General features: G+C 34.1%; 1 protein-coding gene across 3 annotated transcripts in view; it reads left to right on the top strand.

Moving 5' to 3' along the window:
* SUPT3H (SPT3 homolog, SAGA and STAGA complex component) overlaps nt 1-23,641 on the top strand; it is a 478,840-nt gene that overhangs the window by 184,003 nt on the left and 271,196 nt on the right. The gene's annotated exons all lie outside the window — the stretch shown is intronic.

Genomic DNA, 23,641 nt, shown 5'->3' on the forward strand with positions numbered 1-23,641 from the left:
GGGGAACTTTAGTGGAAATTTTGAAAAGTACTGAATCTTAGGCTAAACAAAAACAAAGGTAGAAAACCCACTTGAAAGCCATGGTGAGTCATCAGTGAGGTAGACACTTGTAGGTTGGTTACTCATTCCCAAAACCCTTCCATGTCTACCTCTATAGAAAGGTGGCAGTTGATTCTTGTTACTGGCAGAATTTAGGGTCTATAAAGTTGCCTGAAACTGAACCATTGCTCCTAGGGGAAACATGTACTCACACACACACACACAAAACTTAGACTATAATCTTAAATGTTAAAAACAACTCATCTTAGTAGATTCTATTTTCTTTATTTTACATCAGAGAAAAGGAGGTTCAGAATGTGAACTCACTTTGCCTGAAGCTGCCCCATTAGCTGGTGCTAGAGTTGAGATTCAGATCAGATCCCATCCAGCTGGCCCTGGGAAGACAAAATCTCATCTTGTTAGTCCTCAGCTAGGAATTCGTGTATCAGCGACTCAGATTTTTTGTTGTTCTGCGTATGTCTGTCTGTGAATGATTGTGAAAACACCCCAAGTAATGATTTGGGGATTACAAACAAAGTTTAGAGAGTAGGTGCATTTTGTATATGGAATCTGTGAATTATGAGGATCAATCAATCATATTTACTTTTCCTATTTCCCTACAGAGATGGGTAAGTAATTGAGTTCTATCTCATGGGAAGTAAGTAGAAGTCTGCTGTAGAACCTTTGCTTTTCTTGATAAAAATGGTGAAATGACTGGTGCTATAGTACTCTTTTCTTTCAGATGTGAATGTTGATCTGAGTGGAAAGTGTGACAATAGTCCTTTGGCAGCTAGGTGACAAGCATGAGGATGAAAAGCAGAGCTATAAAGTGGAAATAGCATGTTCCCGGTTTGTGCCTGATGGTTCGCTAAACCCATGCTAACAACCAGTTAACTACCCGCAGTCATTTTAAGTGAGAAAAATAGACCCTTGCAAATTTAAGCCACTGATGGTTAAGCTTTCTGTTACTTGGAACAGAATGAATTCTTAATTGTCATAGCCAGTAATTCAGTTTTTGTAAGGTCTTTTCTTTATTGAAGCATGGGGATTAGCATACTTATTCGTGGTTGATTATGCTCACCACTTTATGTATGTGATATTTATGTGCTGTATTAGGTAAAAGTTTATTTAACTCTATTCATGATCAGGTTTAGGTAACACATGCTAAATTAGGTGTAGTATTATTCTAGTACATGTCTTTTGATATTTGCAAACAACAAAACAATTAGCAGTGAAGTGAATTGTACCAACTTGGTGACATTATTACTTTGAATCATTAGTAATGTGGTACAATGCATCCTGTTTCCATTTAGTCTGTAGTAATCATCAGCTCACAACCTAAAGATTTCTGAGGATGGAGACAGTTTTAGGAATACATCCTAGACTTTTACGGCCCTAGGTGGTCAAGTACTCTTAGGTTAAAGCAAAGTCTCTTCTTCTACTGGTAGTTTCCCCTTATTTGATAGTCATTCATTATAGGCAGTCATTATTCTTGTCATCAATATCATTTGTAGGTTATCATAATGAACAAGTCTTCTGATTCTCAAAATATGAGCACAAGGGAATTGGGGTCTGTTGCTGTATTTGTTCCTTTAGATACCTGGGCAAGTCCTCAGATAGAAAACTTTAAGGTCAGGAACCATATCTTATTAATCTTTATATCCTCAGCCTCTAGCACAGGATGGCACAATAAGTAATTCCATATTCATTTGTTGAGCTGAGTTAGCTTTAATTTGGACATAATTTTTTTTAAATGAGTCTCACTAATTTCTAGTTAAATCATGTGATATGGAGTTATTTTGGCAAAGTATATGGTCATTTGTAAACATGTGGAACAAAGATCCTGCCTGTTTTCTGTAGGTTTGTGAAAGTGTATGCAATGTATGAAAAATATCCCCTTTAAAAGTGAACTATGGCATTATTGTCAGTTCCATAGATTTTTTTAACATTTCTGAAGAATTGCATGCATTTGTATATTATTTACATGGAATACTGTGGTTGTTATTAATCAGTCTTGCCATGTTGAAGGGGCTGCCCGAGTTACGAAGGAAATAAAAGACATAATCAACCTTCCTGATCTACAATTTTATTGAATTAAATAGTACAGCTTAAATCAAGTAATTATTATTAAATACCTACTTGAGTGATGTGAAAAAACCCCAAGTGTTTAGTTGTATAGTAGGTCTTCATTAATGAAATGTTTATTGATTGCCAACTGTGTGTGATCAAGGCACCAAGACAGACTTTGTGTGTGTTGAGATAGCAGCTTTGGGGTAGAAGGGGAGGGTTAAGTCAAGCCAGACACACTTCATGTCTTCACGGGGCTCTGTCAGTCAAGTATAGTGGCTCCTAGCAGCCATGGTCCTTCCAAATACGCTTTTAAAAATGCAGTTTGTGAGGATCCCACCTACAGTATGTTGTATAGACGGGAGAATGAAATAGGAAGGAGTTGAGACAGTGGAGAGATTACTATGGTGTTTGTACTTTCAGAGACTTCTGTGCTAGTAAAGTATTGCCCTGAAAAGAAGTCAGGTCTCCTGGGGTGGAAGGAGTCAACACAAAACTAGTGACTTTGAACTAATGTGCCCTCTTCTGTGGTTCAAGGGTAACTTCCATAGGCAGGCCCTTCTGGACACCATAATTTGTCAGTTAAACATTACCCTATCTCAGGAACAGGAGAATTTGTGAACTGGTTAAAGGATTTTGTAAAAGAACCATCTTATCAAGACCTAGAATAGAACCATCAGGTACCTAGATTTTTCCTTTATAATAAAAGCATATAGTCTACAAATTACACTTTCTTTGCTTCTATGAGTAGTTTTACTTGTTCATTTGTTTTTTTCCTTTGTACTTACTTTAATTTCTTATTTTTATTCTTATTTAAACATACAAATTTTACAGATTTTTTAAAATTCAATTCAGTATTCATTTCAGGCAGTTAGGAAACTCACCATAATTCACTTACATATAAAAAATGTTTTTACCAGCTAAAACAATATTTTTAGTTTCGGATTTTGCTATGCTTGCAGAATCTATGTGTGTTGTGCTCATTCATTTTTGTGGAAAATCTTTACATCTCTAGACTGTAGACATAGTCCTTATATTTTTGGTCATCTAATTTTAGACTAATTTTCAAGAAAACATTTGGTCATGCATTTAAAATATTTTCTCTTCTACTCTGAAGCCCTGCTTTTGTGCTGCTCCTCTGAATACTTGCCATAGATTTATCTTTTTGTAAAGTTCCTTTTAACATTCCAGAAACTTTTAACTGCCTTGTTTGAAGACCTGCCTTATATTAACAGTTTTTCAAAATAAACAATATAGTGAGTTTGGTTCTTAATTGAGAAGAATATAAATGAGTTACATCTCAGCTTGCCAAGTGGCTGTTTAAGAGAAACACATTGATATCCTTGTTAATGATCTTGGTTTTAAACATTTGAGAAGTACATGCCATGCTTTATAATAGCCCTTGTGGTTCTAAAGTTCTGTTTCAGCTCTCTGATGACTTACAATGTAAGTTAATCATTTGGACCCAAATGTCTTTGGCTGTTTTACAACCTAGAACTAATTTTGGGGATGTTGGGCTAGCTTGTTGTGGTTGTTGTTGTTGTTGTTGTTGTGTGTGTGTTTAAACTGGTTTTTACTTTCAAGAATTAAACTCAGACTAATAATTGTTCTTTGAAAAATTCCAGACATTACTGAACTAAAATGTATTAATATTTCACTCTTACATTTCTGAAACAAACAGAAAATAATTCAAGAGCAAGACAAACTAACCCAAAAAACATAATATGGAAAAGCTAACTGAATATGGACCTCAGTGCTAATAGGCAAACAGAAAAGAATTAACAAACTTTCACTTAAAAATTATATACTTATGATAGAATTGTGTAGAAACTAAAAAATTACAGTCTACTTAAAACACAGTGATGTGACTGTTCAGAAAGTATGTAGATTAATTGTGGTGTATAGGTGAATCTGCATAGTACTAGCTAGTCTCCATGACACTTGTTTCTGAAAAAGTATGATGTTTAGATATTGGGTGAGGCTAATGATGGCAACTGATCTGATGGTCACCTGCTGATAGCAAGCAGTAGATCCTTTGCTGGATGACAGTTTTTATTTGCAGCTCAGATAAGTGATGGATCCCATTGATGTTGGTGCCTTAGATACCAGTTAGTCAGTCAGTTTAGTTATTTGGAATTGTGGTTTCATGAGAAGTAATCTGAGCAGGTGTATTCAGATGTGCCCAATTATTTTTTGACTCTGGAAAGGTGGATTCAGTGTTACTAAATCCAGTATTGCCATTCATCATAGGAAGATAGGCCTATTGCATTGCTAACAGTGGAGCTTGATCAAATCTGGCATATGGTCATATCTGATGGCTGTCCCTGAATGGTAGAGACTTGACCACCTGTAAAGATGACTGGAGAACTGGACAGCTTGATCATGCCCTTCAGTGGAGGTGGGAAGGTAGGGATGTGGAGGCAGAACTCCAACACAATGGCATAGATTTTTTTGATATACTCCGTTATGGATTGTGGAATGAAGCAATAGAGATGGACACTCAATTGAATCAAGAGGTATATTCCTTACCACTTAAATTTGAGCCCCTTTGCATGTGGTCTCTCTCTCTCTCTCTCTCTCTCTCTCTCTCTCTCTCTCTCGCTCTCTCTCTCTTTCTCCCCCACTCTGTCTATCTTGAAAATACTTTTTCCAGTGAGGGGGTCCCACTCACAGGGACCATCTGCCTCAGGGTGCCTCGTAGTAGTGGGCTGTCTGTTGTTTTCCTATTACCTACATATTCTTGGTGCCAGGAGCTAAACAATGTGTTTCTATCAGGATATGACCTCTGGCTCTGCACTTTCATAACCTAAAGCAGGTGAGTCAGTATTGTGAGAAATAGGAATATTTCTGGAAGTTATTCCTGTATCATGACAACTAGCAATAACCATGCAAGGAAGTGACTATCAACTACTAAATATATCACACTAACTTCAAACCAAAGGTAATGCCAGTTCATCTTTCCCTTAGCAGGTTTCCAGAACTGCCTTCAGACACTCCCAAGTCACCCAACAAGAGGGAACTATGACAGGGGGAAGTCGGTATGGAAAGAGACAGCTTTCTTAACTGACTATCATGAAGACACTTTATTTTTGTTGATTTTTTTTTTATACAACTATATGACTATGTGTCTTAGACCTCTCCAGGGCCATGGAATGGCTGATACAAGTAAGAAAAGTAAGAAGACTTGAAGCTTACTTTATTAACTTCACAGTAAATCCATTTGCCTGTGTGTAAGATAAACTTGAAAATTATTACAGGATCAAGAAAATATATCATAAATACACAAAACAGTATAATTTATCAATATAGTATTGTAAAGGAATAAAAACTGTCTTCCACTATTTACATATATATAGTTTGCTGAATAAGCTAGGTATAAAAGCTTTGAGTTGGTTTTTAATTTAAATCAAGTATTTATTTTTATCTAATCTTTTCTTTTACATTAGGTCTTGTAGGGATTACAAATACAATTCTTATCTTTAGTGAGTTTGTAAGTCATATTGGTGTAAGATACTTACATGGAACAATTTAGGAGTAATTTATCACATTATGATAATTATAACTAATAACTGTGTGCGTGTTGTGTATAATAATCCTGGTATCATCACAATTCTCTTGAGTTCACCCAGAGAGAATTGTGCAGTATATCTTGGAGCTAGGACTAGGATCCATATCACTTGTCTCTTCATCTTTTTTTTCTTAGGTTTTAAAAAATCCTTTCTCTCTTTTGTAAATAATAAAACACTTTTTATAATACAGTGTTTCATGAAGTGTAATTATACTGTATTAGTTCACTAGGGCTGTTGACAATAAAGTATCACAAACTGGGTGGCTTAAAACAAGATAAATTTATTGTCTCACAACTCTAGAAGCTACAAGTCCTAGATTGAAGTGTCAGCAGGCTTGATTCCTTCTGAGGGCTGTGAGGGCGAATCTGTTCCATACTGCTCTCCAAGCTTCTGGTGATTACTGGCAGTTGTTGGGGTTGGTGTGTTTTAGATGGATCACAGCATCTTGCCTCAGTCTTCACATGGTGTTCTCCCTGTGTCTCGGTGTCTTCTTTACATTGTCATCTTTTTACTAGGGCAGTAGTCATATTGGATTTGGGTCCTACCTTACTGCAGTGTTTCCTCATCTTAACTAATTATGTCTACAATGACCCTATTTCCAAATAAGGTCATATTCTGAGGTACTGGGGGTTAGGACTTAAGCTTATCTTTTTTGGGGGGGACACAGTTCAACCCATGACATATAACTAGGTAGATTATTATTGTTTGACAAAGTTCAATTTCTTCTTTGAAATTCTGTCAACTGAGAGATTTAGATGCAAAAGCCACATTTACTTTAAATAAGTCATGTAATCTCTTGCAAAAAGAAGAGATAACTCTGTTTTGTCTAACTTATACTGCATGTTTGAGAAGCAAATGAGATGACACTTTTAAAAATGCTGCTACTTCTTTTGTTTTTTCCAATGAATCATTAAGTACCTTTCATTTTATTCAGGCTTTATACAATGCTGTGTAAAGTGTAAAGCCCTTTTCAAAGTGTTCAAATATATAAATTAGGGTTAGACTTATTAATGAAGAAAGATTTAGTGATATATGACTTAAATGATTTTTGAAAGAATTTTACATAAAAGTTAGGGAACCATCTTAGATGCATAAATGTGTACAATGTATAAAATAATTGAAACAGGATATTTGAAGGTTTCCTCATTCAGTAATCATTTTATTTTATCTGATAAGGAAAGAACATAGAGGTTAATAAAATGAAGAGTAGAGATTAAGATTTGGGAAAATGTGACTGTGTTAAGGGTTGAAATTTTAATACAATATTAAATAATTTTCAAGCTATAAATCTAGATATATAAATTTTAGAATGCTGATCATGATCTAGACCAGCAGTGCTCATCCTTGACTGATTATTAAAATTACCTAAAAAGCTTTAAAAAAATATTTATGCCCAGACCCCTACTTGGACCAATTACATCATAGTCACCTTGGAGTGGACTTCTGGCATTGGTATGCTTTTCGAATCTGTAGATGATTCTAATGTCCAGCCAGGGTTGAGAATGTCTGATCTGGAATGAAGGAATTTCACTTAAAGTACATTATAAGTGAAATGTTAAATCATGTATTTATTTTTGGAAACTACTTTTTAATTTCCGCCTTTTAAAGTAATCTGATATTTTAAATATAAAATTGATATTCCTTTTTCTTAATTTTATATTGATTGTTAAACCTTTTTAATTATTGTGACACTAGTGAAACGCCTTTTTAAAAACAACATTATACATAAACAGAGTTGGATAATAATCCTAGGAAGTTGAAAGAAAGAAAAATGAAAGCTTCACCATTATTTATAAGAGGAAAAATGTATTTTTGCCATATAATTGCACTTTTGGAAGTGGCATTCCTTTTACTTATTTAATGCTCTCTGATCAAATCAGCAGAGATGGTGGTATCTTAAATTATTTACCTGTACATCTTGACTTTGGAGTATCAGAATCTCACATTCTTTTTCACTAATACCATGGGAATTATGGCATTAAAACATCAAAGAATTGCTTCATGTTTTTTAATAAAAAATATTACTAATTATCCTTCTAAATTAGCTGTTCCAAAATTTTTTCTGATCAAAATTGGAAAAACACTATTTCCTTATTCTAAAATATGTATGTTTTAAGAGAAGGCCTAGGCATTTTTAATGTTACATATTTTTTCTTAATTGTTTGTAATTACTGTCATTATATTTTTAAAAATTTGTTTCCTGTTGTGCTTATAAAAGTGATAATTTTGGGGGGATTGACTGGCATTGATTCAAACATTTTTAGAAGTGAAGATTCCAGAAACCTTTTGAAATCATGTTTAATCATCTGAGTAGCAGAACAGATAAAGCAAAGAAAAAGGACATAGCATTTTGAAATTCATACCAGTCATTGAGCCTGTGCTTTTAAATGTGATAGCAAAAGTTAGTGTAGGAAGTGTTTGCTTTGAACCTTTGACCATCTAGAACTTAGGAAGGATGCATCAGTTTTGTTAGTTAAAAAACACTATACAAATGTTGGGGATATCTGCATGACATTAGGGGATTGAAATCATTTTGTCATCCTGTAATAACAAGACCAGGTGCCTCCATTCTGTGGTTTAGGATGTGGGTTTCTTGGTTCTGCCAATCTCAGATACTGAGAGGAACAAGTTATGTGTGCCACATGAGCTGTTTTTAAGCACCATATAGGTTGGTAGTGTGATTATTGGCCGTGGAATCACTGGCCATTGTGACAAGCTATTTTCTGTTTGTTTTTTGTTTTTTATAGAGAGTGTATATGTGCCATGATAAGGAATTGCAAATACATTGTTTAGTCTAAGGTAGAAATACTGGGCTTGGCATTATTCTTATTGTATTAGAATGTCAGATGAATTATTTGCTGGAATGTATATTTAAAATGAAAATTGTCCATTTGTGGGTGGAGTGGCCTATGATGTATTTACAGCTTTTACTGAGGTTCTTTGGCAGAATGCCTCATACTGGCCTCTAGTTATCTCCATGGCCCTAATCCACTGGTTTTCTCCTCCACACAATGACCCTAAAATCTCAGTCTTGCCCCTAAGTCTTTCCTTTTTTTACTTATTATGCCTTTATTCATTGAAAAACAACATTCTCAATCATTTGTTCAATAATACAAAATTTACTGTTTATGAGAAAATTTATGGTTCAAGCTATATGTATTACTAGAAAGTCCCAGCTTAATCAAGATGCTAGTCAGCCCAGCTATTTTTTTTTCAGTTTCCATTTGTTTCCCACTAACTTTAGTGTACTATTATTTTCAGACCTACCTTCCTTCCTTCTAAGATAATCAGAGTTAGACTCTTTAAATTGCAGATCAAAAACCTTCTCCACAGAAGTCATGTATCCAGTATCCATTTATCAGCCACTTCGGTGGCTCTTTCTTCATCTTGGTGACAGTCTTGTAAGTTTTGTTTTTTCATTGTTTAGTCATGCCTTCATTGAACAGACATTCACCCAAGCATAATCCTCCAATCTTTTTCTTTAACAATAACTTCACATATACTCTTAAGATGAATTTCCACAATGTATCTGTTAAAGTAGCTGCATACTGAAGATGAAATTTTGCCTATATTGAAAAGGTCATCTTTATATCACTCATAACTTTGGATATGAGTTGTCTATCTACAAATGGCTAGGTGGAATGTGCTCAAATTCAGGAAAAAAAGAACTTAAAAATCACTTATACTATGAACCCATTATAATTTCTGTGAAGGCAGATAGTGTGTTGTTCCCTATGTTTCTAATGCTTCCAGAATCTTTGATATGTATGTATAGTATATATAAAGTAAATAATCTGAAAGAACAATACAGATGTCAAGCTACCTGTGATTTGAACCAAATGGGCAAAACAAAAAGTGCCTTTAAGAATTTTCTTCATCTGAAATTGGTTCTAAGTTTAGTAAAGGAACTGATTCCTCAGGTTAGACTCCATCTCTTTCATGATTTTGAAGAGGCTATGATTCTGTTAACAGGTGTCTTTACATGGCTACATGGTACAAAAGACTGAGATTGTTAACTGTGTTATTCTTAATGTTAATATAGCTATTCTAGGAATCATAAACATTGATGATTAAGAATTTTAAAAGTACATTGAGACTCTTGCTTTTAGACATGCTATTGAGTTACTAAATTAGATGTCCTTTACTATATTTGAACCTAATTACATTGAAAGCAATTCCTTTAACTTTTAAGCCATTTAATAGTAACCCTCAGCCAAAAACTTTACTTTAAAATCAGAGTTCCTAAAGCCACATGTGTCAGAAAAGGTTAAACAAAAAGATTTAAATGAAAGTATTAGACATGTATCTAAAAATAGGTCTTGGCTAGAGGAAAATGATTTGCTTAACAATGACCACATTTGAGATTATTTGAGACATGTTTCCTTTTAAATACCTTATAGTTCAGTTGAATTTAAGTGAATTCTTGCTAAAGATGTAATGTACTCTGTAATCCTTTGCATTTCCCTTTCAGTTACCTATATGTATATACATAGTACTTACCCTAATTTGATTTTTAAGTACACTTTTGTACATCACATTGTTTTGTGTTTAGGCAGAGAGGCATACCTTATAGAAATCTCACATACAATAAAAAATGACAGCAGAACTGGCTTTAAGGTTAATTGGTTTAGTACCATTATGCTTATTTCATACTGATTTCTTAGAAATAGAAGGGTATAACACATTAGGTATCATTTTCAAACATATTGTAGATAAGATATCAATTTTACAAACCAGTAACAGGATATTTTTGACAAGTACAGATGTATGTGAAGTGGGATATATTGTCACCAGAATGTATTATCACAGTGAATTTGGCTCTAACAAAGAGAAATAACTCACATTTAATTTTTCTGTAAAGAAAGAAACCATGAATTACTTCTCAGCCAAGAAAATGGTTTTATTCAGAAAATAGGATTTGTTTTATAAGCTGGACACAATGCCTTTATGCAACTGACTATATTAAATTTCATCTTTTCTATTAACTGACTAAAGATGGTCAACTCCAATAGTCATCTGTGAATCTCCATTTCCTTATCTTACTGTAAACTAACACTTTAACTAGAAGAGATATATTCTCTTTGGCATTTCCTAGAGATACTCATAGTAAAGGGAATGGATATTGAATCCTAGGGGAATAAACAATCAAGATTAGAGAGTCCTGCTTCTTCCTGCATCTACTGTTTCCTCTCCACTCCCATACCCATAATAGATCCATTTAAGTTTTACTTATTGGGCCTTCCTGTAAGATTTCTTTTTAGGACAAGATTCCAGCTACTTAGGAAAAAAAAAAGAAAAATAGTTTTAAATCATGGGCTAGATAATCTTTAAGTCTCCTCCTGCCTTGCTTTCAAAATAAAAAGTCTGTTTTTTTGAAATGATTGTAAATATGAAAATAAAATGAATTGAATTTTTCTAGATATTTAAATTATATGACATACACTTTTCCATATTATGTTGATACAGAACAGTTAGATAAATTTTATAAAGGAATTTTATGTTTACAGTTAATTGTATGAGTACATTTCATATGGTGGAGGGTGATTCATGGAAATCTGTGGTTAGACAGGGTGGGGTTATAGAAAAATGCTCATCTCAAATTAGTAAGAAAAAGTGAACTTTTAAAAAAACTATTTCAATTATGGAGCTATGAACTTGGCAACTCAAACAACATAGTACTTTGTGACTGTTAAGCAATACCTTTTGACCTGTTTTTGGTAATACAAATAAATACAGTCATTTTCCCTTTAATATTTAATAATGTATTATAGTTCCTTATAGGTTTAGTCATCAGTTTCATTTCATTGTTCCATTACTCATTTTACTTTATTAATTGAAAATTGTTTAATAAACATCAGTAATATAGTCTAATGTCTACCTGTTGTCCCTATTAAATGCCTAATTCCTATTGCCCCCATTAATGTCCCTATACTAATTCATTCAACAAATTTTACTGTATGCCTACCATGCCTGAAACATTGTTCTAGTCCCCTGGGGCTGCACCAGTGAGTGACCAAGATGAGGTTTCTGTCTTCATGCAGCTTTCATTCTGATGACAGAGATTGATAACAAATAAGTAGGTATATGATATGTCTGATAGTGATGTCCTAGGAAGAAAAATAAAGCAGGGCAAGGAGGTGCAATATGATAGAACACAGACTGATAGTTTCAATACGGTGGCCAAGAAGGGCCAATCTGAAAGGCAGTATCTTAGCAAAGATCTGAGTAGAGTTATGCCAATATGTGGAGAAAGAGCAATTTCTATTGGAGGGAACAGTGAATGTAAAAGCCTTTATATGGGAACATCTGTGGTGTGTTCAAGGAATAGTGCAAGGCTGTTTGGTAAGGGTAGGAAGAGTATGGTAGATAACGACAAAGAAGTCAGACTTTGCCAGACCATGGTCAGGAGTTATAATTTTATTTAAATACATACGTGTATGTGTGTGTGTGTGTGTGTGTGTGTGTGTGTATAGAAACACTTTGATTAGGGGAGGGACATGATTAGATTTAAAAGACTCACTGTAGCTGCTGTGTAGAGGAAAGACATTAGGTAAGACAAAGGTGTAAGCAGAGAAACCAGGTAAGAGGCTGTTGTAATAGCCCAGGCTAGAAAAGATGATAGCTTGGATTAGGGCCATAGCAGTTGGAGATGTGAAAAGTCATTCAGTTCTGGAAATATTTTGAAGGTTGACAGCAAGATTTACTAATAGATCAGATGTGGAACATAGGAAAAAGTCAGAGTTAATTCTAAGGCCTTTGGACTGAAGAATTGGGTGAATGAATGTATATAGTCACAATAGTTCATGTGAAAGAGAACTGGAAATTTAAGACCTCCAGAAACATTGTGTGGCAACAGTTCAGATGAATACATAAATACAGGTGGGAGACCTTATAATCTAAGAACATTGGCTCAGAAATGAGCCAACTTGGATATCACTCCATTACTGACTTAATTCTGCTATAATGCAACATATTTGTTGTTAAAAAAACCACCATGCTGTGCAAAATCAAACAGTGAAAAACCACAGGACTTACAGGAAAATGAGATTATGGCATAATACTAAAAAAAATCAGTTACATATTTAAAAAATCATAAATGTTAAATGGTTAACAAATAATACTGCAATTCATTTGACACTTCATGTTGCAAAATACTCCTTTGTGGAGGTGGGTGTGGAAAGGATTACAAGATAGCGAGTTTTTGTGGAGTGATGGAAGGAGGCTTATTGAAATCTGAAGGGAAGTTGTAACACCAGATGTAAATGGATGTGATTCACACCTCACATGGTGAACTGAGGTAAACTGAGTGAGATAGCTGGTAGATGTTTGAGGTATGTGCTTTTTGTGTATTCCTACATGATTCAGTTCTGCTGGGTGTAGTTTTTTGCACTTACCTTATGTTTCTTGTAAATGAAATTGCTCATAAGGAAATATATGAGACATGAGTTACCCTCACATTGTTCCCTAATATATCAGTTGCATCAATTAAATTTACATTTTCCAAATAAATGTTATTGCAGAACTAACTGTACCACCTAAGTGACCTTTGGCACATTATTTAGACTCTCAGAGCCTTGATTTCCTCATATGTAAAATAGGGATAATAATATTGACTTTTCAGAGTTTGGAGGAGGGTTAAGTTAATGTATACACATGAGCTTAGAATAAAATATTGTGTATATTTGTTAAAAAAGAAGTACTTCCATATAACCTATATTTAGAAATTTCCCTAGCTGGAGAAGTTAAAAATATAAAAATGCATATTCTTACTATTCGGCCAGAAGAAAGAACAAATCCTACCATTTGCAACAACATGGATGGAGCTGGAGGACATTATACTCAATGAAATAAGACAGGCAGAGAAAGACAAATGCCAAATGATTTGCCTCATTTGTGGAGTGTAACAATGAAGCAAAACTGAAGGAACAAAATAGCAGCAGACTCACAGACTCCAAGAATGAACAAGCAGTGACCAAAGGGGAGGGGTGTGGGATGGCAGGTGGGGAGGGAGGGAGAAGGGGATTGAGGGGTATTATGTTTAGTACACATGGTGTGGGGGATCACGGGGAGAACAATATAGCATAGAGAAGGCACATAGTGGATCTGTGGCAACTTGCTGCACTGATGGACAGTGACTGCATTGGGCTATGGGTGGGGACTTGGTGATATGGGTAAATGTAGTAACCACATTGTTTTTTCATGTGAAACCTTTATAAGAGTGTGTATCAATCATACCTTAATAAAAATTTTTAAAAACTAATGCATATTCTTGTAATTTTTATTTCTCTAATTAGACATAGGTGTAAGTATATAGATTTATCTTTTTATATATGATTTAAGTGTGTGTCTGTAACTTAGTTGCCATCAGCAGTACCTTGCTTTACTATGGAACTGCATAGGAGAAAGTTAGCATGTGATTATTGCTTAATTTTCTCTCTAATGATAAATTTATTTATTAAAGTAGTATAATTATTTAACTGCTAACTAATTGACACTATTCCTTTTATCTTATTTCTTCTTTCCCTCATTTCCATTGTCTCAGTTGAGGCCTTAATATTTCATCTTTAGTATTGCCATAATGGAATTGAACTCCTCTGCCTTCTGCCTGTTTCCCTGACCCTGTTACTAAGATGTGTCTTCTTTTTGCATTGCCCCAGTTCATCCATCCGTCATGCTGCTACCACAGTGACAGAGTGATCAGGCCATTTCCTTGCTCAGAATTCTCTTCTCACCTCCCAACCATCTCTTCCTATGACTTTGTACATTGCAGCCATCCTGGATGATCTGGTTTTTGCCTGTGTTGCTGGAGATGTCTGGAGCATATCTGTCTGTTCCAGTCCCATCCACCCTTTTACGTATATTCCTCTATAATAACAATCACACTGTATAATAATTCTTTTCCCATTTACGACTAATTGAAATCTAAGCCCTTTATTTTCAGAGATTTTTGTATTTCTTATTATTCCTTGGATCTAGCATATACTAGATGTTCAAAAAATATCAGGGAAATAAAGAAAGGAAGGAATAAACATTGAACCAAATGTAGATCACGATTTTTTAAAAATTGTTAATGAATTATTCACTTCGGCTTTAATCATTTATTGATTCCACTGTTTAACTTAACTTTACAACCAGAACAAAGTATTTTAAATATCTGAACAGTAGAATGTGGTTAAGAACATAATTTCTGGAGCCAAATAGCATTGGTTAGATTCTTGGCTTAGCTATTTATTAATTTGGTGACTTTAGGCAATTAACCAAACTTCTCAGTGCCATAGTTTCTTGAACTGTAAAATGAGATAATAACAGTATATACTTCATAGGTTTATTGTGATGATTAAATGAACTGTTAATTATAAAGTGTTTAGAATTATAGCTGGCATATCAAAAATACTTATGAATGCTAGCTATTCTTATTGTTCTCAATTATTGTGAACGTCTTAAGAAAAAATGCCCCTCCCCCTTTCCTTCTTAGGTACTAGGTTCTTCAAGACATGATATTTTCTGGCCTCAAGGCAAGCCCTGACAGATTTTTCACCAGCTATTGAGTCAGTCAAGAGCTCCTGATGGTGTAACTTGCCTTTAAATTTCAAGGGCTTTTTCTGTTCCTTCACTCTGGAGCATCTTCCCTCCTACCCTTCAAAAGCAGGAACAAAGGCAGTGCAGGTCTAGACTCACAGGTTCCCCCTCTACAGAGAAACAAAATTGATTTACAACCAAATTTCCCTCTCTAATAACGTCTTTCAACTGTTGGACACGTTCCTGTCCATAGAAGGGATCCCTCTTCAATAGATTACTGTTGAATCATTTCTGCTGGCTATCTGTGTTCTTTTTGATCCTCTTTTACAGCGGTTCAGACTTCTCATTTAGCATCAACACATTTTTTTTTTCTGGACATTCTTAAATACAGAAGAATATATAGTCAGTTATAAACATAAGAACATTCTCAAACCATTGTCTGCTACTTCTAATGTGATGCTTCTTATTAAATTAAATAAAGAAAATCTGGCTAGACTAAGGTATCAGTCATTGCTGTAAGTTTATCAAAGCTTTTTAATTTACCTAATCTTGAAGCTCTAAAGGCAGAGCACCTCTTGTATTGACCATTAGGCATTGATTGTATTTGTATTATTGCTACTTATGTTGTACATGTAACCTGTTCAAATATTATAGATAAAATGCAAGAAATATTTTTTAATAGAATATTTTTCACCAAAATTCCTGGCACATAATAATTGTTAAATGTAAAGAAAATGCTTTATAAAGTTAGTAATTTTAATTGGATTTTTATTGCTGATGACTCGTATTTTTAAATCTGACTTCACTGAATAGTTATATGTCATGAGATCATTAAATTTTACCTTTGATCTTTAATTTATAATAATAGTATAATAAAAATAGAGGCCTTCATTTGACGGATTGGATATGGCTTTAAAAATAATCTGATTGAAGACATTTAGCAAGCACCATATTTAATGCTGTTTGTCTAAAGTTTCAGAAGACAATGCCACCAAATACGTCAATCACTAGAAGGTTGGATCTCACTCTCTGACGCTACAGTTGAATTTAAAGTTAATGTTTGCAAAAATGCAACTGAGAGTATTTTTACTTAGCATTTTTCAGTTTTATTGAGGCATATTTTACATAGGATGGAAGTCACTATTGTAAGTGATTAATTGAAATTTTTTTAGTGAATTTATTATAGAGTTGTGTAACCATTACTACAATCCAGTTTTAAACATTTTCCATTGCCCCAAATTATTTTGATCTTATTTGCACTCCTACACCCATCCCCCATTGATGTGCTTTCTATCTCTATAAATTTTCCTTTCCTTGATATTTCATACAATGGAAGCATATGTATGTAATATTTCCGTCTCACCACTTCTCATATACCATAATGTTTTTAGATTCATTCATTCATGCTATAGCATGGATCAGTATTTCCTTCATTTTTAATGCTAAGCCGTATTCCATTTCGTGGACATGCTGTAGTTTATTTCTTCATTCACCAGTTGATGAACATTTGGATTACGTTTGCCTTTTGGCTCTTAGGAGCAATCTGATATGAATATTCACATACAAATCTTTGAGTGGGTGTATTTTCTACTCTTTTGGATGGATTCCTAGGAGGAGAATTGCTGGGTTTACAGTAAGTTTATGTTTAACTTCTCAAGAAATGCCAAAAACTCTTTCCCAATGTGGCTGTTATTTTATATTCATGCCAACAATATATGAGGATTCCAATTTTTCCACATTCTCATCAACACTTGTCTTTGTCTGTCTTTTTGATTATAGCTATCCTGTAGGTTAGTAGATCTCACTGAGGGTATGATTTGCATTTCCTTAATGACAAATGATAGTGAGCATCATTTCATTATCTTATCCATTTGAATATCTTCTTTGGAGAAATGTCTTTTCAAATTCTGTGGCCATGTTTTATTGGATTGTTAATTTTCTTTTTCAGTTTTATGGAGTTCTTCATGTGTTCAAGAAAATTCCATTGATTTATGTGATTGGCAAATATTTTGTCTGTGGCTTGTCTTTTCACTCCTTAATGTTTTCTGAAATGCAGAAGTTTTCTCTTTTAATCAAGTCTGGTTTATTACTTTAGTCTTTTATTGCTGGTGTCTTGTGAATTAGGTGTTTAATATGTTCACATTTAGAATTAGTGTAGTTGTGGTTGGATTTACATCTGCTCTTTTGCTGTTTGGGCTCTGTCTTGTCTTTTTTTATGCTCTTTTCCTTTCTATTAAATAAATATTTTTTAATTTCAGATTTTACTTTTGCTGTTCTTTTTTTGACTGCATTAAAAATATTTTTTGTGGTGCTTCTAGGAATTACAATATGCATCTTACTGCAATTTTCTTCAGTTTAATACTGTTCTTCAGAATTCAGTTTCTTCAGAATAATACTCTTTTAATTCTGGTAAAATAAAGAAACTTAATTCTAATATATTTCTTCTCTTCACTCCTTTGTTCACTTGTCATTTGATCATGTTGGAATATGTTATAAACTTAGTACACAGTGTTATAATTGTTGCTTTTTTACAATCCTAAGTCTTTTAAAGAAGTTAAGAGAATAAATGAGGAAAAGTGTATTTATAGTGTCTTTTATATTTACCTACATGTTTACCATTTTTAGCACTCTTCCTTTCTTAGGTTTACATTAATATCTCATGTCATTTCCCATTCTTTGGTATTAATAAGATATTTAATTATAACAATTAACATGTTAATATAACAATTATATTTTTGTAATATGTAAATAAATTTATAAAAATAAAGCATTCTATTGATATAATTGACATACTATGTAGGTTTCACACTTACAACATGCTGATTTGATAAGTAAAACCTCTATAATCTTACATAATAACAATAATTTTTTGATGAGATTAGTTAAGCGTATTTGCTTTGACAGCGTTCTAACAGGTGTGAGGTGACAACTCATTGTGGTTTTGGTTTACATTTCCCTTATGATAACTGATATTGAGCATCTTTTCATGTACCTGTTGACCATTTGGATATCCTCTTTGGATAAATGTCTACCCAGTATTTCCATCAATTTTTTAATGATTATTTTGTTGCGTTGTCAGAGTTCTTTATATATATTTTGAATATTAACTGCTTTTCTGTATACAGTTTGCAAATATTTTCTGCCATTCCTTAGGTTGCCTTTTCATTTTGTTTATTGTTTCTTTTGTTGTGCAGAAGCCTTGTAGTCGATGTAATCGCACTTCTTGATCATATCATTTCCCTTTCAAACTGAAACACTTGTTTTAGTATTTCTTATTAAGCAGGTCTCCTGGCAACATATTCTCTTAGTCTTTGCTTATCTGGGATGTTTTTATGAAAAATGGTTTTGCTGGGTATAGAATTCTTGGTTGATGATGTTTCTTTTAGCTCATGGAACAGACATTCTATTGCATCTTGCTCTCATTGGTTTTTTATGAGAAGTTATTAATTTTTAGTGATTCCCTTGTATGGGATGAGTAATATTTCTCTGATGCTTTTAAGACTTTCTCTGTGACATTAGTAGATAACATGTCTTTGAGGTCATTCTGTTTGGATTTACTTGAGATTCAATGCGTTGATGAATGTTTTTCATCAAATTTGGATTTTGGTCATTATTTTTCTTATCATTTTTTGTTAAAGTATCATTGATATACAATCTTATGAAGGTTTCACATGAACAACATTGTGGTTTCAACATTCACCCATATTATCAAGTCCTCACCCACCTTTTTCAGTCACTTTTAGCATAGTAATATGCTGTAGAGTCAATACTAGTCTTCTCTGTGCTGTATTGCCTTCCCCATGACCTACCTATATTGTGATTGCAAATTATAGTGCCCCTTAATCCCCTTCTACCTCCCCACCACCTTCCTCAATCTCTCCCCTTTGGTAAACACTACTCCCTTCTATGTGAGTCTGCTGCTATTTTGTTCCTTCACTTTTGCTTTGTTTTTATACTCTACAAATGAGTGAAGTCATTTTGTATTTGTCTTTCTCCTCCTGGCTTATGTGACTGAGCATATAATACCCTTTAGCTCCATCCGTTTTGGTGCAAATGGTAGGATTTGTTTTCTTTTTATGGCTGAATAATACTCCATTGTGTATATGTACTGAACTTCTTTATCCATTCATCTATTGACGGACACTTAGGTTGCTTCCGTAACTTGGCTAATGTAAATACCACATACCACATCAATAAACATAGGGGCACATATGCCTTTTCATATCAGGGATCTTGTTTTCTTCAGGTAAATTCCTAGGGGTGGAATTACTGGGTCAATGGTATTTCTATTTTTAGTTTTTTGAGGAACCTCTGTACTGCTTTACACAGGAGTTGAACCAATTTACATTCCCACCAGCAGTGTAGGAGGATTCCCTTTTCTCCGCATCCTTGCCAACATTTGTTGTTTTTTTCTCTTTAGATGTTGATGATCCTAACTGGTATGAGGTGATATCTCATTATGGTTTTAAATTTGCATTTCTCTTATAATTAGTGATGTGGAGCATCTTTTCATGTGATTATTGGCCATCCAAATTTCTTCTTTGGAGGTGTCTGTTTGGGTCCTTCACCCACTTTTTAATTGGCTTATTCATTTTTTGGGTATTGAGGCATGGGAGTTCTTTATATATTTTGGATGTTAACCCCTTATCAGACAAACATTTACAGATATATTCTGCCATAGTGTAGCATGCCTTTTAGTTCTGCTGATGGTGTCCTTTCTATACAGAAGCTTTTTAGTTTGATGTAGTCACACTTGCTGATTTTTTTATTTTATTTCCCTTGCCTGAGGAGATGTGTTCAGAAGTTGCTAATGTTTATATTCAAGAGATTTTTGCCTATGTTTTCTTCTAAGACTTTTATGGTTTCATGACTTACATTCAGGTATTTGATCCATTTTGAGTTTACTTTTGTGTATGGAGTTTAACAGTAATCCAGTTTTATTCCCTTACATGTAGCTGGCCAGCTTTGCCAACACCAGTTGTTGAAGAGGCTGTCCTCTTTTCCCCATTATATATCCATGGCTCTTTTAGCATTTGTTAATTGACCATATAGAAGTGGTTTTATATCTGGGCTCTCTGTTCTGTTCCATTGATCTGTGGGGGCTGTTATTCTGCCAGGACCAAATTGTTTTGATTACAGTGGCTTTGTAGTAGAACTTGAAGTTAGGGACCATAATCCCCCAGCTGTTTTCTTCCTTCTTAGGATTACTTTAGCTACTTGGAGTCTTTTGTGGTTCCATATGAATTTTAGAACTGTTTGTTCTAGTTTGTTGAAGAATGCTGTTGGTATTCTGATAGGGATTTCATTGAATCTATAGATTGATTTAGGCAGGATAGCCATCTATGAGCATGGTATGTATTCCCATTTATTGATATCTTTAATTTCTTTCATGAGTGTCTTGTCGTTTTTAGTATAGGTCTTTCACCTCCTTTGTTAGGTTTATTCCCAGGTATCCTTTTTAATGCAATTGTATATGGAGTTGTTTTCCTGATTTCTCTTTCTGCTAGTTCATTGTTAGTACATAGGAATGCAACAGATTACTGTGTATTAATTTTGTACCCTGAAAATTTGCTGAATTCAGTTATTAGTTCTACTAGTTTTTTGGTGGATTCTTTAGGGTTTTCTATCTACAATGTCATGTCATATGCAAACAGTGACAGTTTAAATTCTTCCTTAGCAGTCTGAATGCCTTTTATTTCTTTGTGTTGTCTTATTACCATGGCTAGGACCTTCAGTACTATGTTGAATAAAAGTGGTGAGAGTGGGCATCCTTGTCTTGTTCCCAATCTTAGAGGAAAAGCTTTCAGCTTTTCACTGTAAGTATGATGTTGGCTGTGGGTTTGTCATATATGGCCTTTATTATGTTAAGGTACTTGCTCTCTATACCCATTTTGTTGAGAGTTTTTATCATGAATGGATGTTGAATTTTGCCAAATGCTTTTTCAGCATCTATGAAATGATCATGTGGTTTTTGTCCTTTTTGTTGATGTGGTGAATGATGATGATGGATTTTCAAATATTTGTACCATCCTTCCATTACTGGAATAAATCCCACTTGGTCATGATGGATGTTTTTTTGAATTTGGTTTGCTAGTATTTTGCTGAGAATTTTTACATCTATGTTCATCAGGGATATTGGTCTGTAATTTTCTTTTTTTGTGATGTCTTTGTCTGGTGTTGGTATTAGAGTAATGCTGGCCTCATAGAATGAATTTGGAAGTATTCCCTAGCCTTCTGCTTTTGAGAAAACTTTAAGGAGGATGGCTATTAGGTCTTCACTAAATGTTTGTTAAAATTTAGCAGTGAAGCTGTCTGGTTCAGGGATTTTGTTCTTAGGTAGGTTTTTGATTACCAGTTTGATTTCACTGCTGGTAGTTGGTCTGTTTAGATTATCTGTTTCTTCCTGGGCCAGTCTTGCAAGGTTGTATTTTTCTAGAAAGTTGTCCATTTCTTCAGTGTTATCCAATTTTTAGGCATATAAGTGTTCATAATATTCTCTAATAATTCTTTGTATTTCTGTGGTGTCCATAGTGATTTTTTCCTTTTTCATTTCTGAATCTGTTTATGTGTGTACACTCTTTTTTTCTTGATAAGTCTGGCAAGGGTTTATCTATTTTGTTTATTTTCTCAAGGAACCAGCTCCTGCTTTCATTGATTCTATTGTTTTATTCTTCTCAATTTTATTTATTTCTGCTCTAATTTTCACAAGTTCCTCCTTCTACAGACTTTGGGCCTCATCTGTTCTTCTCTCTTTATAGTTTCATTAATTGTGAGTTTAGACTGTTCATTTGGCATTGTTCTTGTTCTGTACAGGTAAGCCTGTAATGTATTGCAATATACTTTCCTCTTAGAACTGCTTTCACTGCATTCCACGGGTTTTGGGCTGTTGAGTTGTTGTATTCATTCATCTCTATATATTGCTTGATCTGTTTTTATTTGGTTATTGATCCATTGATTATTTAGGTGCATGTTGTTAAGCCTCCATGTGCTTGTGGGCTTTTTTGTTTTCTTTGCATAGTTTATTATTAATTTCATACCTTGGTGGTCTATGAAGCTGGTTGGTACAATTTCAATCTTTTTGAATTTATTGAGGCCCTTTTTGTGGTCTAGTATGTGATCTATTCTGGAAAACGTTCCATGTACACTTGAGAAGAATGTTTATCTTGCTGTTTTTGGGTTGAGTGTTCTGTGGATTATTAGGCCCATCTGTTCTCTTGTATTGTTCAGTGCCTCTGTCTCTTTATTTTCTGTCTGGCTGATCTGTCTTTTGGTATGAGTGGTGCATTGAAGTCTCATAAAATGAATGCATTGCATTCTCTTTCTCCCTTTAATTCTGTTAGTATTTGTTTCACATATTTAGATGCTCCTTTATTAGGTGAATAGGTATTTATAATGGTTATGTCCTCTTGTTGGGCTGACCCCTTAATCATTAGGTAATGTCCTCCTTTGTCTCTTGTTACTTTCTTTGTTTTGAAATCTATTTTGTCTGATAAAAGCTATTCCTGCTTTTTTATACTATTTGCCTAAAATATCTTTTTCCATCCCTTCAGTTTTAGTCTGTGTATGTCCTTGGGTTTGAAGTGAGTCTCTTGTAGGAAGCACATTGATGGGTCTTGCTTTTTTATCCATTCTGCAACTCTAAGTCTTTTGATTGGTGCATTCAGTCCACTTTCCTTTAGGGTGATTATAGATAGATATGTACTTACTGCCATTCTAGGCTTTAGATTTGTGGCTACCAAAGGTTCAAGGATAGCTTCTTCTGTATAATAGTCTGTCTTAAATCACTTATTACTCTATTTCAAACACAATCTAAAGGTTTTTTTGGTTTTTTTTTCCTACCCTTCTTCTTCCTCCTCCTGTACTCTTTATATATTAGGTGTCATATTCTGTACTCTTTGCATATTCCTTTACTAACTTTGTGAGTAGTTGATTTATTTTTGTATTTGCTTAGTAATTAATTGGTCTTCTACCTTTACTGTGAGTTTATTTTCTGTAGTGATAGCTATTTAGCCTTAGATGCATTTCCATCTAGAGCAGTCCCTTTAAGAGATCTTGTAGAAATGGTTTGGTAGTAGTAAATTCCTTCAACTTTTACTTATCTAGAAATTGTTTAATCTCCACTTCAAATTTAAAAGATTATCTTGCCAGGTAAAATATTCTTGGTTGGAGGCCCTTCTGTTTCATTGCATTAAATATATCATGCCACTCCCTTCTGGCCTGCATGGTTTCTTCTGAGAAGTCTGCTGATAGCCTTCTATGAGGTTTCCTTTATAAGTGATCTTTTATCTCTCTCTGGCTACTTTCAGTAGTCTCTCCTCATCCTTGATCTTTGCCATTTTAATTATTTATTTGCCAATTTAATTATTGTATGTCTTGGTGTTGTCTCTCTAGGGTTCCTTTTGTTGTGTGATCTTTGTGGTTTCATGACCTGAGTATCTATTTCCTTC

This window comes from Manis javanica, chromosome 16 (assembly GCF_040802235.1).
Source record: "Manis javanica isolate MJ-LG chromosome 16, MJ_LKY, whole genome shotgun sequence".
Classification (NCBI taxonomy): domain Eukaryota; kingdom Metazoa; phylum Chordata; class Mammalia; order Pholidota; family Manidae; genus Manis; species Manis javanica.